The following is a 16,926-nucleotide window of genomic DNA, read 5'->3' as shown; positions in this document are numbered from 1 at the left end:
GCGAGAGTGAAACTCTCCTCGGGCAAGCAAGCTCAGCCCCAATGCGTGTTTGCTCAGGAAAGCAGCGCTTTCTGGTTTCTCCCCTAGGTCTCTGCTTGCCCTAAGGCCAAGGAGGGTCTGGGCTGCCTCTTGCTCCCTGTGTACTAGTGATTTGCAGGTCATCGCTAGAGGTGGAAACCAACCCCAAACGTGCTCTCCTTTGGGGAAAAGGCGGATGGGGCCTGAAATGGCCTTGTGTGCACTGGCCCCAACACCCCAACCTTTGACATCTAGGGAGGGACCCAGCTAGGGCCCATCTCAGAAAAGGCACAAAACCAGCTTCTAGCAGCTCCATTCGCGAAAGCAAAACTCTGCTCCGGAAACCAAGCTAAGCCCCAGTGCGTGTTTACTCAGGAAAGCTGCGCTTTCCTGAATCTCCCCTAAGTCTATGCTTGCCCTAGGGCCAAGGAGGATCTGGCTTGCTTCCTGCTCCCTTTGCACTGGTGCTGTGCTGGTGGTCGCTGGAGCTGGAAACCAACTCCAAACGTGCTCTACTTCAGGGAGAAGGCGGATGGGGCCTGAAAAGGCCTTGTGTGCAAGGGCCCCAGCACCCCACATTCCGCCAGCTAGGGAGGGACGCAGCTAGGGCCCATCTCAGAAAAGGCACAAAACTAGCTTCTGGGAGCTGCATTCACGAAAGTGAAACTCTCCTCAGGAAACCAAGCTCAGCCGCAATGCGTGTTTGCTCAGGAAAGCAGCACATTCTGGTTTCTCCCCTACCCTTTGATCGCCATAGGAATAAGAAGGGTCTGGGCTTCCTCCTGATCCGTGTGCACTGGTGCTTTGCAGGTCATCTCTAAAGCTGGACATCATCTCCAATCGTGCTCTACTTCAGGGAGAAGGCGGATGGAGCCTTAAAAGGCCTTGTGTGCACTGTCCCCAGCACCCCACCCTTTGCCAGCTAGGGAGGGACCCACCGAGGGCCCATCTCAGAAATGGCACAAAACTAGCTTCTGGCACCTGCATTTGCGAAAGTGATACTCTCCTCGGGAAACCAAGATCAGCCCCAATGCGTGTTTGCTCAGGAAAGCAGCGCTTTCCGGTTTCTCCCCTAGGTCTCTTTGCCCTAGGGCCAAGGAAGGCCAGGGTGCCTCTTGCTCCTTGTGCACCAGTGCTTTGCAGGTCATCGCTAGAGCTGGAAACCAACCGAAAACCTCCTCTCCTTTGGGGAGATGGCGGATGGGGCCTGAAAAGGCCTTGTGTGTTCTGTCCCCAAGACACCACATTCCGCCAGCAATGGAGGGACACACCAAGGCCCATCTCAGAAAAAGCACAAAACTAGCTTCTGTCAGCTGCATTCACGAAAGTGAAACTCTCCTCGGGAACCCAAGCTCAGCCCCATGCGTGTTTGCTCCGGAAAGCAGCGCTTTCTGGTTTCTCCACTAGCCCATTGCTCGCCATATGAACAAGATGGGTCTGGGATTCCTACTGCTTCCTGTGCACTGGTGCTTTGCAGGTCATCCCTAGAGCTGGAAAGCAACTCCAAACGTGCTCTACTTCAGGGAGAAGGCGAATGGCGCCTGAAAAGGCCTTGTGTGCACTGGCCCCAGCACCCCAACCTTTGCCTGATAGGGAGGGACCCAGCTAGGGCCCATCTCAGAAAAAGCAGAAAACTAGCTTCTGGGAGCTGCATTCGTGAAAGTGAAACTCTCTTCGGGAAACCAAGCTCAGCCCCAATGCGTGTTTGCTCAGGAAAGCACCGGTTTCTGGTTTCTCCCTAGCCTATTGCTTGCCATAGGAACAAGGAGGGTCTGGGCTGCCTCCTGCTCCCTCTGCACTGTTGCTTTGCTGGTGGTCGCTGGAGCTGGAAACCAAATCCAAACGTGCTCTCGTTTGGGAAGAAGACCGATGGAGCCTTAAAAGTCCTTTTGTGCACTGGCCCCAACATCCCACACTTTGACAGCTAGGGAGGGTCGCAGCTAGGGTCCATCTCAGAAAAGGCACAAAACTAGGTTCTGGCAGCTTCATTTGCGAGAGTGAAACTCTCCTCGGGAAACCAAGCTCAGCCCCAATGGGTGTTTGTTCAGGAAAGCAGTTCTTTCTGGTTTCTCCCCTAGCCCATTGCTCGCCATAGGAACAAGGAGGGTCTGGGCTGCCTCCTGCTCCCTGTGCACTGGTGCTTTGCTGGTGGTCGCTGGAGCTGGAAACCAACTCAAAACGTGCTCTCCTTTGTGGAGAAGGCGGAGGGGGCCTGAAAAGGCCTTGTGTGCACTGCCCCAAGCACCCCACCCTTTGCCAGCTAGGGAGGGATACAGCTAGGGCCCATCTCAGAAAAGGCACAAAACTAGCTTCTGGCAGCAGCATTCATGAAAATGAAACTCTCCTCGGGAATCCAAGCTCATCCCCAATGCGTGTTTGCTCAGGAAAGCAGCGTTTCTCGTTTCTCCACAGGCCATTGGTTGCCAGAGGTACAAGGAGGATCTGGGCTGCCTCCTGCTCCCTGTGTACTGGTGCTTTGCTGGTGGTCACTGGAGCTGGATACCATCTCCAAACGTGCTCTACTTCAGGAAGAAGGCGGATGCGGCCTGAAAAGGCCTTGTGTGCACTGGCCCCACCACCCCACCTTTCGCCAGCTAGGGAGCAACCCATCTAGGGCCCATCTCAGAAAAGGCACAAAACTAGCTTCTGCGAGCTGCATTCTTGAAAGTGTAACTCTCTTCGGATAACCTAGCTCAGCCGCAATGCGTGTTTGCTCAGGAAAGCAGCGCATTCTGTTTTCTCCCATAGCCCATTTCTTGCCATAGGAACAAGTAGGGTGTTGGCTGCCTCCTGCTGCCTGGGCACTGGTGCTTTGCTGGTGGTCGCTGGAGCTGGAAACGAACTCCAAACATGCTGTATTTCGGGAATAAGGCGGATGGGGCCTGAAAAGGCCTTGTGTGCACTGGCCCAACACCCCACTTTTTTGCCAGCCAGGGAGGGACCCTGCTACGGCCCATCTCAGAAAAGGCACAAAATGAGCTTCTGGGAGCTGCATTCGCAAAAGTGAAACTCTCCTCGGGAAACCAACCTCAGCCCCATGCGTGTCTGCTCAGGAAAGCAGTGCTTTCTGGCTTCTCCACTTGCCCATTTCTCGCCATATGAACAAGATGGGTCTGGGCTTCCTCATGCTCCCTGGGCACTGGTGCTGTGCTGGTTGTCGCTGGAGCTAGAAACCAACTCTAAACGTACTCTCTTTTGGGAAGAAGGCGGCTGGGGCATGAAAGGCCTTGTGTGCACTGGCCCAAGCAAACCACATTCCGCCAGCAATGGAGGGACCCACCAAGGCCCATCTCAGAAAAGGCACAAAACTAGCTTCTGGGTGCTGCATTCGCAAAAGTGAAACACTCCTCGGGAAACCAAGCTCAGCCCCAATGCTTGTTTGCTCAGGAAAGCAGCGCTTTCTGTTTTCTCCCCTAGGGCTGTGCTTGCCATAGGAACAAGGAGGGTCTGGCTGCCTCCTGCTCCCTGTGCACTAGTGCTTTGCAGGCCATTGCTAGAGCTGGAAACCAACTCCAAACATGCTCTCCTTTCGGGAGAAAGCTGATGGGGCCTGAAAAGGCCTTGTGTGCACTAGCCCCAAGACACCACTTTCCGTCAGCAATGGAGGCACCCACCAGGGCCCATCTCAGAAAAGGCACAAAACTAGCTTCTGGCAGCTGCGTTGGTGAAAATGAAACTCTCCTCGGGAAACCAAGCTCAGCCCCAATGCGTGTTTGCTCAGGAAAGCAGTGATTTCTCGTTTCCCCGAGGCCATTGCTTGCCATAGGTACAAGGTGGGTCTGGGCTGCCTCCTGCTCCCTGTGCACTGGTGCTTTGCTGGTGGTCGCTGGAGCTGGAAACCAACTCCAAACGTGCTCTCGTTTGGGAAGAAGAGGGATGGAGCCTTAAAAGTCCTTGTGTGCACTGGCCCCAGCACCCCACCCTTTGACAGCTAGGGAGGAACCCACCTAGGGCCCATCTCAGAACAAGCACAAAACTAGTTTCTAGCAGCTGCATTCGTGGAAGTGAAACTCTCCTCGGGAAACCAAGCTCAGCCCCAATGCGTGCCTGCTCAGGAAAGCAGCACTTTCTGATTTCTCCCCTAGCCTATTGCTCGCCATAGGAATAAGGAGGGTCTGGGCTTCATCCTGATCCGTGTGCACTGGTGCTTTGCAGGTCATCGCTAAAGCTGGAAACCAACTCCAAACGTGCTCTACTTCAGGGAGAAGGCGGATGGAGCCTGAAAAGACCTTGTGTGCACTGGCCCCAGCACACCACATTCCGCCAGCAATGGAGGGACCCTCCAAGGCCCATCTCAGAAAAGGCACAAAACTAGCTTCTGGGAGCTGCATTCGCAAAAGTGAAACTCTCCTCGTGAAACCAAGCTCAGCCCCAATGTGTGTTTGCTCAGAAAAGCAGCCCTTTCGGGTTTCTCCACTAGCCCACTGCTCGCCATATGAACAAGATGGGTCTGGGCTTTCTCCTGCTCCCTGTGCACTGGTGCATTGCAGGTCATTGCTAGAGCTGGAAATCAACTCCAAACGTGCTCTACTACATGATGAAGGCGGATGGGGCCTGAAAAGGCCTTGTGTGCACTGGCCCCAGCACCCCACCCTTTCACAGCTAGGGTGGGACCCAACCTGGGCCCATCTCAGAAAAAGCACGAAACTAGTTTCTAGCGGCTGCATTCACGAAAGTGACTCTCTCCTCGGGAAACCTAGCTCAGCCCCAATGCGTGTTTGCTCAGGAAAGCAGCGCTTTCTGGTTTCTCCCCTAGCCTATTGCTCGCCATAGGAATAAGGAGGGTCTGGGCTGCCTCCTGCTCCCGGTGCACTGGTGCTTTGCTGGTGGCCGCTGGAGCTGGAAACCTACTCCAAACGTGCTCCTCTTTGGGGAGAAAGCGGATGGGGCCTGAAAAGGCCTTATTTGCAGTGGCCAGACCAGCCCAACTTTCGCCAGATAGGGAGGGACCCACCTAGGGCCCATCTCAGAAATGGCACAAAACTAGCTTCTGGCAGCTGCATTTGCGAAAGTGAAACTCTCCTCGGGAAACCAAGCTCAGCCCCAATGCGTGTTTGCTGAGGAAAGCAGCGCTTTCTGGTTTCTCCCCTAGCCCATTGCTTGCCATAGGAACAAGAAGGGTCTGGGCTGCCTCCTGCTCCCTGTGCACTGGTGCTTTTCTGGTGGTCGCTGGAGCTGGAAACCAACTCAAAACTTGTTCTCCTTTGTGGAGAAGGCGGATGGGGCCTGAAAAGGCCTTGTGTGCACTGCCCCAAGCACCCCACATTTTGCCAGCTAGGGAGGGACAGAGCTAGGGCCCATCTCAGAAAAGGCACAAAACTAGCTTCTGGGAGCTGCATTCGCGAGAGTGAAACTCTCCTCGGGGAACCAAGCTCAGCCCCAATGCGTGTTTGCTCAGGAAAGCAGCGCTTTCCGTTTTCTCCCCTAGTTCTCTGCTTGCCCTAAGGTCATGGAGGGTCTGGGCTGCCTCTTGCTCCCTGTACACTAGTGCTTTGCAGGTCATCGCTAGAGATGGAAACCAACCCCAAACGTGCTCTCCTTTGGGGACAAGGTGGATGGGGCCTGAGAAGGCCTTGTGTGCAGTGGCCCCAACACCCTACCCTTTGACATCTAGGGACGGACCCAGTTAGGGCCCAAGTCACAAAAGGCAGAAAACTAGGTTCTAGCAGCTGCATTCGCGAAAGCGAAACTCTCCTTCGGAAACCAATCTAAGCCCCAGTGCGTGTTTGCTCAGGAAAGCATCGCTTTCTGGTTTCTCCCCTAGCCCATTGCTTGCCCACTGGCTCCAGAACCCCACCCTTTGACAGCTAGGGAGGGACCCTGCTGGGGCCCATCTCAGAATAGGCACAAAACAAGCTTCTGAAAACTGCATTCACCAGAGTAAAACTCTCCTCGGGAAACCAAGCTCAGTCCCAGTGCGTGTTTGCTCAGGAAAGCATCGCTTTCTGGTTTCTCCTCTATGTCTCTGCTTGCCACAGGAACAAGAACGGTCTGGGCTGCCTCCTGCTCCCTGGGCACTGGTGCTATGGTGGTGATGGCTGGAGCTGGAAACCTACTCCAAACGTACTCTTCGTTGGGGAGAAGGCGGATGGGGCCTGAAAAGGCCTTGTGTACAGTGGGCCCACCAGCCCAACTTTCGCCAGCTAGGGAGGGACCCACCTAGGTCCCATCTCAGAAATGGCACAAAACTAGCTTCTGGCAGCTGCATTCATGAAAGTGAAACTCTCCTCGGGAAACCAAGCTCAGCCCCAATGCGTGTTTGCCCAGGAAAGCAGCGTATTCTGGTTTCTCCCCTACCCTTTGCTCGCCATAGGAATAAGGAGGGTCTGGGCTTCCTCCTGCTCCGTGTGCACTGGTGCTTTGCAGGTCATCGCTAGAGCTGGAAACCAACTCCAAACGTGCCCTACTTCAGGGAGAAGGCGGATGGGGCCTGAAAAGGCCTTGTGTGCACTGCCCAAACCACCCCACCCTTTGCCAGCTAGGGAGGGACCCAACGAGGGCCCATCTCAGAAAAGGCACAAATCTAGCTTCTGGGAGCTGCATTCGCGAGACTGAAACTCTCCTAGGGCAACCAAGCTCAGCCCCAATGCGTGTTTGCTCAGGAAAGCAGGGCTTTCCGGTTTCTCCTCTAGGTCTCTGCTTGCCCTAAGGCCAAGGAGGGTCTGGGCTGTCTCTTGCTCCCTGTGCACTAGCGCTTTGCAGGTCATCGCTAGAGGTGGTAACCAACCCCAAACGTGCTCTCCTTTGGGGAAAAGGCGGATGGGGCCAGAATATGCCTTGTGTGCACTGGCCCCAAAACCCCACCCTTTGACATATAGGGAGGGACCCAGCTATGGCCCATCTCAGAAAAGGCACAAAACCAGCTTCTAGCAGCTCCATTCGTGAAAGCAAAACTCTCCTCCGGAAACCAAGCTAAGCCCCAGTGCGTGTTTGCTCAGGAAAGCTGCGCTTTCCGGTTTCTCCCCTAGGGCTTTGCTTGCTCTAGGGCCAAGGAGGATCTGGCCTGCTTCATGCTCCCTGTGGACTGGTGCTGTGCTGGTGATCGCTGGAGCTGGAAACCAACTCCAAACATGCTCTCCTTTGTGGAGAAGGGGGATGTGGCCTGAAAAGACCTTGTGTGCACTGGCCCAAGCACCCCACATTCCGCCAGGTAGGGAGGGACGCAGCTAAGGCCCATCTCAGAAAAGGCACAAAACTAGCTTCTGGCAGCTGCATTCGCGAAAGTGAAACTCTCCTCAGGAAACCAAGCTCAGCCCCAATGCGTGTTTGCTCAGGAAAGCAGCGCATTCTGGTTTCTCCCCTAGAATATTGCTCGCCATAGGAATAAGGATGATCTGGGCTTCCTCCTGCTCCGTGTGAACTGGTGCTTTGCAGGTCATCTCTAGAGGTGGAAACCAACTCCAAACGTGCTCTACTTCAGGGAGAAGGCAGATGGGGCCTGAAAAGCCTTGTGTGCACTGGCCCCAGAACCCCACCCTTTTCCAGCTAGGGAGGGACCCAGCTAGGGCCCATCTCAGAAAAGGCACAAAACTGGGTTCTGGCAGCTGCATTCATGAAAGTGAAACTCTCCTCGGGAAACCAAGCTCAGCCCCAATGCGTCTTTGCTCAGGAAAGCAGCGCTTTCTGGTTTCTCCCCTAGGTCTGTGCTTGCCATAAGAACAAGGAGGGTCTGGGCTTCCTCCTGCTCCCTGTGCAATAGTGCTTTGCAGGTCATTGCTAGACCTGGAAACCAACTCCAAACGTTCTCTCCTTTGGGGAGAAGGCGGATGGGGCTTGAACAGGCCTTGTGTGCACTGGCCCCACAACCCCAACTTTCGCCACACAGGGAGGGAAACACTTAGGGCCCATCTCAGAAAAGGCAGAAAACTAGTTTCTGGCAGCTGCATTCGCGAAAGTGCAACTCTCCTGGGAAACCAAACTCAGCCCCAATGCATGTTTGCTCAGGAAAGCAGCGCTTTCTGGTTTCTCCCCTAGGTATATGCATGCCTTAGGGCCAAGGAGGTTCTGGGCTGCCTACTGTTCCCTGGGCACTGATGCTGTGCTGGTGGTCTCTGGAGCTGGAAAACAACTCCAAACGTGCTCTCCTTTGGGGAGATAGCGGATGGGGCCTGAAAAGGCCTTGTGTGCACTGGCCCCAGCACCCCACATTCGGCCAGCTAGGGAGGGACCCAGCTAAAGCCCATCTCAGAAAAGGCACAAAACTAGCTTCTGGGAGCTGCATTCGCAAAAGTGAAACACTCCTCGGGAAACCAAGCTCAGCCCCAATGCGTGTTTGCTCAGGAAAGCAGCGCTTTCTGGTTTCTCACCTAGCCCATTGCTCGCCATATGAACAAGGAGGGTCTGGGCTTCCTCCTGCTCCGTGTGCACTGGTGCTTTGCAGGTCATCGCTAGAGCTGGAAACCAACTCGAAACGTGCTCTACTTCAGGGAGAAGGCGGATGGGGCCTGAAAAGGCCTTGTGTGCACTGGCCCCACCACCCCACTCTTGCCCAGCTAGGGAAGAACCCAGCTAGGGCCCATCTCAGAAAAGGCACAAAACTGGGTTCTGGCACCTGCATTCATGAAAGTGAAACTCTCCTCGGGAAACCAAGCTCAGCCCCAATGCGTGTTTGCTCAGGAAAGCAGCGCTTTCTGGTTTCTCCCCTAGGTCTGTGCTTGCCATAAGAACAAGGAGGGTCTGGGCTTCCTCCTGCTCCCTGTGCAATAGTGCTTTGCAGGTCATTGCTAGACCTGGAAACCAACTCCAAACGTTCTCTCCTTTGGGGAGAAGGCGGATGGGGCTTGAACAGGCCTTGTGTGCACTGGCCCCACAACCCCAACTTTCGCCAGACAGGGAGGGAAACACTTAGGGCCCATCTCAGAAAAGGCACAAAACTAGCTTCTGGGAGCTGCATTCGCGAAAGTGAAACTCTCCTCGGGAAACAAAGCTCAGCCCCAATGCGTGTTTGCTCAGGAAAGCAGCGCTTTCTGGTTTCTCCCCTATGTCTCTGCTTGCCACAGGAAGAAGGAGGGTTTGGGCTGCCTCCTGCTCCCTGTGCACTGATGCTGTGCTGGTGGTCGCTGGAGCTGGAAACCAACTCCAAACGTGCTCTACTTCAGGGAGAAGGCGGATGGGGCCTGAAAAGGCCTTGTGTGCAAGGGCCCCAGCACCCCACATTCCGCCAGCTAGGGAGGGACGCAGCTAGGGCCCATCTCAGAAAAGGCACAAAACTAGATTCTGGGAGCTGCATTTACGAAAGTGAAACTCTCCTCAGGAAACCAAGCTCAGCCGCAATGCGTGTTTGCTCAGGAAAGCAGCACATTCTGGTTTCTCCCCTACCCTTTGATCGCCATAGGAATAAGAAGGGTCTGGGCTTCCTCCTGATCCGTGTGCACTGGTGCTTTGCAGGTCATCTCTAAAGCTGGACATCATCTCCAATCGTGCTCTACTTCAGGGAGAAGGCGGATGGAGCCTTAAAAGGCCTTGTGTGCACTGTCCCCAGCACCCCACCCTTTGCCAGCTAGGGAGGGACCCACCGAGGGCCCATCTCAGAAATGGCACAAAACTAGCTTCTGGCACCTGCATTTGCGAAAGTGATACTCTCCTCGGGAAACCAAGATCAGCCCCAATGCGTGTTTGCTCAGGAAAGCAGCGCTTTCCGGTTTCTCCCCTAGGTCTCTTTGCCCTAGGGCCAAGGAAGGCCAGGGTGCCTCTTGCTCCTTGTGCACCAGTGCTTTGCAGGTCATCGCTAGAGCTGGAAACCAACCGAAAACCTCCTCTCCTTTGGGGAGATGGCGGATGGGGCCTGAAAAGGCCTTGTGTGTTCTGTCCCCAAGACACCACATTCCGCCAGCAATGGAGGGACACACCAAGGCCCATCTCAGAAAAAGCACAAAACTAGCTTCTGTCAGCTGCATTCACGAAAGTGAAACTCTCCTCGGGAACCCAAGCTCAGCCCCATGCGTGTTTGCTCCGGAAAGCAGCGCTTTCTGGTTTCTCCACTAGCCCATTGCTCGCCATATGAACAAGATGGGTCTGGGATTCCTACTGCTTCCTGTGCACTGGTGCTTTGCAGGTCATCCCTAGAGCTGGAAAGCAACTCCAAACGTGCTCTACTTCAGGGAGAAGGCGAATGGCGCCTGAAAAGGCCTTGTGTGCACTGGCCCCAGCACCCCAACCTTTGCCTGATAGGGAGGGACCCAGCTAGGGCCCATCTCAGAAAAAGCAGAAAACTAGCTTCTGGGAGCTGCATTCGTGAAAGTGAAACTCTCTTCGGGAAACCAAGCTCAGCCCCAATGCGTGTTTGCTCAGGAAAGCACCGGTTTCTGGTTTCTCCCTAGCCTATTGCTTGCCATAGGAACAAGGAGGGTCTGGGCTGCCTCCTGCTCCCTCTGCACTGTTGCTTTGCTGGTGGTCGCTGGAGCTGGAAACCAAATCCAAACGTGCTCTCGTTTGGGAAGAAGACCGATGGAGCCTTAAAAGTCCTTTTGTGCACTGGCCCCAACATCCCACACTTTGACAGCTAGGGAGGGTCGCAGCTAGGGTCCATCTCAGAAAAGGCACAAAACTAGGTTCTGGCAGCTTCATTTGCGAGAGTGAAACTCTCCTCGGGAAACCAAGCTCAGCCCCAATGTGTGTTTGTTCAGGAAAGCAGTTCTTTCTGGTTTCTCCCCTAGCCCATTGCTCGCCATAGGAACAAGGAGGGTCTGGGCTGCCTCCTGCTCCCTGTGCACTGGTGCTTTGCTGGTGGTCGCTGGAGCTGGAAACCAACTCAAAACGTGCTCTCCTTTGTGGAGAAGGCGGAGGGGGCCTGAAAAGGCCTTGTGTGCACTGCCCCAAGCACCCCACCCTTTGCCAGCTAGGGAGGGATACAGCTAGGGCCCATCTCAGAAAAGGCACAAAACTAGCTTCTGGCAGCAGCATTCATGAAAATGAAACTCTCCTCGGGAATCCAAGCTCATCCCCAATGCGTGTTTGCTCAGGAAAGCAGCGTTTCTCGTTTCTCCACAGGCCATTGGTTGCCAGAGGTACAAGGAGGATCTGGGCTGCCTCCTGCTCCCTGTGTACTGGTGCTTTGCTGGTGGTCACTGGAGCTGGATACCATCTCCAAACGTGCTCTACTTCAGGAAGAAGGCGGATGCGGCCTGAAAAGGCCTTGTGTGCACTGGCCCCACCACCCCACCTTTCGCCAGCTAGGGAGCAACCCATCTAGGGCCCATCTCAGAAAAGGCACAAAACTAGCTTCTGCGAGCTGCATTCTTGAAAGTGTAACTCTCTTCGGATAACCTAGCTCAGCCGCAATGCGTGTTTGCTCAGGAAAGCAGCGCATTCTGTTTTCTCCCATAGCCCATTTCTTGCCATAGGAACAAGTAGGGTGTTGGCTGCCTCCTGCTGCCTGGGCACTGGTGCTTTGCTGGTGGTCGCTGGAGCTGGAAACGAACTCCAAACATGCTGTATTTCGGGAATAAGGCGGATGGGGCCTGAAAAGGCCTTGTGTGCACTGGCCCAACACCCCACTTTTTTGCCAGCCAGGGAGGGACCCTGCTACGGCCCATCTCAGAAAAGGCACAAAATGAGCTTCTGGGAGCTGCATTCGCAAAAGTGAAACTCTCCTCGGGAAACCAACCTCAGCCCCATGCGTGTCTGCTCAGGAAAGCAGTGCTTTCTGGCTTCTCCACTTGCCCATTTCTCGCCATATGAACAAGATGGGTCTGGGCTTCCTCATGCTCCCTGGGCACTGGTGCTGTGCTGGTTGTCGCTAGAGCTGGAAACCAACTCTAAACGTACTCTCTTTTGGGAAGAAGGCGGCTGGGGCATGAAAGGCCTTGTGTGCACTGGCCCAAGCAAACCACATTCCGCCAGCAATGGAGGGACCCACCAAGGCCCATCTCAGAAAAGGCACAAAACTAGCTTCTGGGTGCTGCATTCGCAAAAGTGAAACACTCCTCGGGAAACCAAGCTCAGCCCCAATGCTTGTTTGCTCAGGAAAGCAGCGCTTTCTGTTTTCTCCCCTAGGGCTGTGCTTGCCATAGGAACAAGGAGGGTCTGGCTGCCTCCTGCTCCCTGTGCACTAGTGCTTTGCAGGCCATTGCTAGAGCTGGAAACCAACTCCAAACATGCTCTCCTTTCGGGAGAAAGCTGATGGGGCCTGAAAAGGCCTTGTGTGCACTAGCCCCAAGACACCACTTTCCGTCAGCAATGGAGGCACCCACCAGGGCCCATCTCAGAAAAGGCACAAAACTAGCTTCTGGCAGCTGCGTTGGTGAAAATGAAACTCTCCTCGGGAAACCAAGCTCAGCCCCAATGCGTGTTTGCTCAGGAAAGCAGTGATTTCTCGTTTCCCCGAGGCCATTGCTTGCCATAGGTACAAGGTGGGTCTGGGCTGCCTCCTGCTCCCTGTGCACTGGTGCTTTGCTGGTGGTCGCTGGAGCTGGAAAACAACTCCAAACGTGCTCTCGTTTGGGAAGAAGAGGGATGGAGCCTTAAAAGTCCTTGTGTGCACTGGCCCCAGCACCCCACCCTTTGACAGCTAGGGAGGAACCCACCTAGGGCCCATCTCAGAACAAGCACAAAACTAGTTTCTAGCAGCTGCATTCGTGGAAGTGAAACTCTCCTCGGGAAACCAAGCTCAGCCCCAATGCGTGCCTGCTCAGGAAAGCAGCACTTTCTGATTTCTCCCCTAGCCTATTGCTCGCCATAGGAATAAGGAGGGTCTGGGCTTCATCCTGATCCGTGTGCACTGGTGCTTTGCAGGTCATCGCTAAAGCTGGAAACCAACTCCAAACGTGCTCTACTTCAGGGAGAAGGCGGATGGAGCCTGAAAAGACCTTGTGTGCACTGGCCCCAGCACACCACATTCCGCCAGCAATGGAGGGACCCTCCAAGGCCCATCTCAGAAAAGGCACAAAACTAGCTTCTGGGAGCTGCATTCGCAAAAGTGAAACTCTCCTCGTGAAACCAAGCTCAGCCCCAATGTGTGTTTGCTCAGAAAAGCAGCCCTTTCGGGTTTCTCCACTAGCCCACTGCTCGCCATATGAACAAGATGGGTCTGGGCTTTTCCTGCTCCCTGTGCACTGGTGCATTGCAGGTCATCGCTAGAGCTGGAAATCAACTCCAAACGTGCTCTACTACATGATGAAGGCGGATGGGGCCTGAAAAGGCCTTGTGTGCACTGGCCCCAGCACCCCACCCTTTCACAGCTAGGGTGGGACCCAACCTGGGCCCATCTCAGAAAAAGCACGAAACTAGTTTCTAGCGGCTGCATTCACGAAAGTGACTCTCTCCTCGGGAAACCTAGCTCAGCCCCAATGCGTGTTTGCTCAGGAAAGCAGCGCTTTCTGGTTTCTCCCCTAGCCTATTGCTCGCCATAGGAATAAGGAGGGTCTGGGCTTCCTCCTGCTCCCGGTGCACTGGTGCTTTGCTGGTGGCCGCTGGAGCTGGAAACCTACTCCAAACGTGCTCCTCTTTGGGGAGAAGGCGGATGGGGCCTGAAAAGGCCTTATTTGCAGTGGCCAGACCAGCCCAACTTTCGCCAGATAGGGAGGGACCCACCTAGGGCCCATCTCAGAAATGGCACAAAACTAGCTTCTGGCAGCTGCATTTGCGAAAGTGAAACTCTCCTCGGGAAACCAAGCTCAGCCCCAATGCGTGTTTGCTCAGGAAAGCAGCGCTTTCTGGTTTCTCCCCTAGCCCATTGCTTGCCATAGGAACAAGAAGGGTCTGGGCTGCCTCCTGCTCCCTGTGCACTGGTGCTTTTCTGGTGGTCGCTGGAGCTGGAAACCAACTCAAAACTTGTTCTCCTTTGTGGAGAAGGCGGATGGGGCCTGAAAAGGCCTTGTGTGCACTGCCCCAAGCACCCCACATTTTGCCAGCTAGGGAGGGACAGAGCTAGGTCCCATCTCAGAAAAGGCACAAAACTAGCTTCTGGGAGCTGCATTCGCGAGAGTGAAACTCTCCTCGGGGAACCAAGCTCAGCCCCAATGCGTGTTTGCTCAGGAAAGCAGCGCTTTCCGTTTTCTCCCCTAGTTCTCTGCTTGCCCTAAGGTCATGGAGGGTCTGGGCTGCCTCTTGCTCCCTGTACACTAGTGCTTTGCAGGTCATCGCTAGAGATGGAAACCAACCCCAAACGTGCTCTCCTTTGGGGACAAGGTGGATGGGGCCTGAGAAGGCCTTGTGTGCAGTGGCCCCAACACCCTACCCTTTGACATCTAGGGACGGACCCAGTTAGGGCCCAAGTCACAAAAGGCAGAAAACTAGGTTCTAGCAGCTGCATTCGCGAAAGCGAAACTCTCCTTCGGAAACCAATCTAAGCCCCAGTGCGTGTTTGCTCAGGAAAGCATCGCTTTCTGGTTTCTCCCCTAGCCCATTGCTCTCCCACTGGCTCCAGAACCCCACCCTTTGACAGCTAGGGAGGGACCCTGCTGGGGCCCATCTCAGAATAGTCACAAAACAAGCTTCTGAAAACTGCATTCACCAGAGTAAAACTCTCCTCGGGAAACCAAGCTCAGTCCCAGTGCGTGTTTGCTCAGGAAAGCATCGCTTTCTGGTTTCTCCTCTATGTCTCTGCTTGCCACAGGAACAAGAACGGTCTGGGCTGCCTCCTGCTCCCTGGGCACTGGTGCTATGGTGGTGATGGCTGGAGCTGGAAACCTACTCCAAACGTACTCTTCGTTGGGGAGAAGGCGGATGGGGCCTGAAAAGGCCTTGTGTACAGTGGGCCCACCAGCCCAACTTTCGCCAGCTAGGGAGGGACCCACCTAGGTCCCATCTCAGAAATGGCACAAAACTAGCTTCTGGCAGCTGCATTCATGAAAGTGAAATTCTCCTCGGGAAACCAAGCTCAGCCCCAATGCGTGTTTGCCCAGGAAAGCAGCGTATTCTGGTTTCTCCCCTACCCTTTGCTCGCCATAGGAATAAGGAGGGTCTGGGCTTCCTCCTGCTCCGTGTGCACTGGTGCTTTGCAGGTCATCGCTAGAGCTGGAAACCAACTCCAAACGTGCCCTACTTCAGGGAGAAGGCGGATGGGGCCTGAAAAGGCCTTGTGTGCACTGCCCAAACCACCCCACCCTTTGCCAGCTAGGGAGGGACCCAACGAGGGCCCATCTCAGAAAAGGCACAAATCTAGCTTCTGGGAGCTGCATTCGCGAGACTGAAACTCTCCTAGGGCAACCAAGCTCAGCCCCAATGCGTGTTTGCTCAGGAAAGCAGGGCTTTCCGGTTTCTCCTCTAGGTCTCTGCTTGCCCTAAGGCCAAGGAGGGTCTGGGCTGTCTCTTGCTCCCTGTGCACTAGCGCTTTGCAGGTCATCGCTAGAGGTGGTAACCAACCCCAAACGTGCTCTCCTTTGGGGAAAAGGCGGATGGGGCCAGAATATGCCTTGTGTGCACTGGCCCCAAAACCCCACCCTTTGACATATAGGGAGGGACCCAGCTATGGCCCATCTCAGAAAAGGCACAAAACCAGCTTCTAGCAGCTCCATTCGTGAAAGCAAAACTCTCCTCCGGAAACCAAGCTAAGCCCCAGTGCGTGTTTGCTCAGGAAAGCTGCGCTTTCCGGTTTCTCCCCTAGGGCTTTGCTTGCTCTAGGGCCAAGGAGGATCTGGCCTGCTTCATGCTCCCTGTGGACTGGTGCTGTGCTGGTGATCGCTGGAGCTGGAAACCAACTCCAAACATGCTCTCCTTTGTGGAGAAGGGGGATGTGGCCTGAAAAGACCTTGTGTGCACTGGCCCAAGCACCCCACATTCCGCCAGGTAGGGAGGGACGCAGCTAAGGCCCATCTCAGAAAAGGCACAAAACTAGCTTCTGGCAGCTGCATTCGCGAAAGTGAAACTCTCCTCAGGAAACCAAGCTCAGCCCCAATGCGTGTTTGCTCAGGAAAGCAGCGCATTCTGGTTTCTCCCCTAGAATATTGCTCGCCATAGGAATAAGGATGATCTGGGCTTCCTCCTGCTCCGTGTGAACTGGTGCTTTGCAGGTCATCTCTAGAGGTGGAAACCAACTCCAAACGTGCTCTACTTCAGGGGGAAGGCAGATGGGGCCTGAAAAGCCTTGTGTGCACTGGCCCCAGAACCCCACCCTTTTCCAGCTAGGGAGGGACCCAGCTAGGGCCCATCTCAGAAAAGGCACAAAACTGGGTTCTGGCAGCTGCATTCATGAAAGTGAAACTCTCCTCGGGAAACCAAGCTCAGCCCCAATGCGTCTTTGCTCAGGAAAGCAGCGCTTTCTGGTTTCTCCCCTAGGTCTGTGCTTGCCATAAGAACAAGGAGGGTCTGGGCTTCCTCCTGCTCCCTGTGCAATAGTGCTTTGCAGGTCATTGCTAGACCTGGAAACCAACTCCAAACGTTCTCTCCTTTGGGGAGAAGGCGGATGGGGCTTGAACAGGCCTTGTGTGCACTGGCCCCACAACCCCAACTTTCGCCACACAGGGAGGGAAACACTTAGGGCCCATCTCAGAAAAGGCAGAAAACTAGTTTCTGGCAGCTGCATTCGCGAAAGTGCAACTCTCCTGGGAAACCAAACTCAGCCCCAATGCATGTTTGCTCAGGAAAGCAGCGCTTTCCGGTTTCTCCCCTAGGTATATGCATGCCTTAGGGCCAAGGAGGTTCTGGGCTGCCTACTGTTCCCTGGGCACTGATGCTGTGCTGGTGGTCTCTGGAGCTGGAAAACAACTCCAAACGTGCTCTCCTTTGGGGAGATAGCGGATGGGGCCTGAAAAGGCCTTGTGTGCACTGGCCCCAGCACCCCACATTCGGCCAGCTAGGGAGGGACCCAGCTAAAGCCCATCTCAGAAAAGGCACAAAACTAGCTTCTGGGAGCTGCATTCGCAAAAGTGAAACACTCCTCGGGAAACCAAGCTCAGCCCCAATGCGTGTTTGCTCAGGAAAGCAGCGCTTTCTGGTTTCTCACCTAGCCCATTGCTCGCCATATGAACA

This window comes from Sus scrofa, chromosome 1 (assembly GCF_054392235.1).
Source record: "Sus scrofa isolate SSC_HxYL_T2T_F1_AM1 chromosome 1, Sscrofa_HxYL_maternal_Yorkshire_Landrace_v2.0, whole genome shotgun sequence".
Taxonomy (NCBI): Eukaryota; Metazoa; Chordata; class Mammalia; order Artiodactyla; family Suidae; genus Sus; species Sus scrofa.
The sequence above is the reverse complement of the archived record's forward strand: the minus strand, read 5'-3'. Positions refer to the sequence as shown.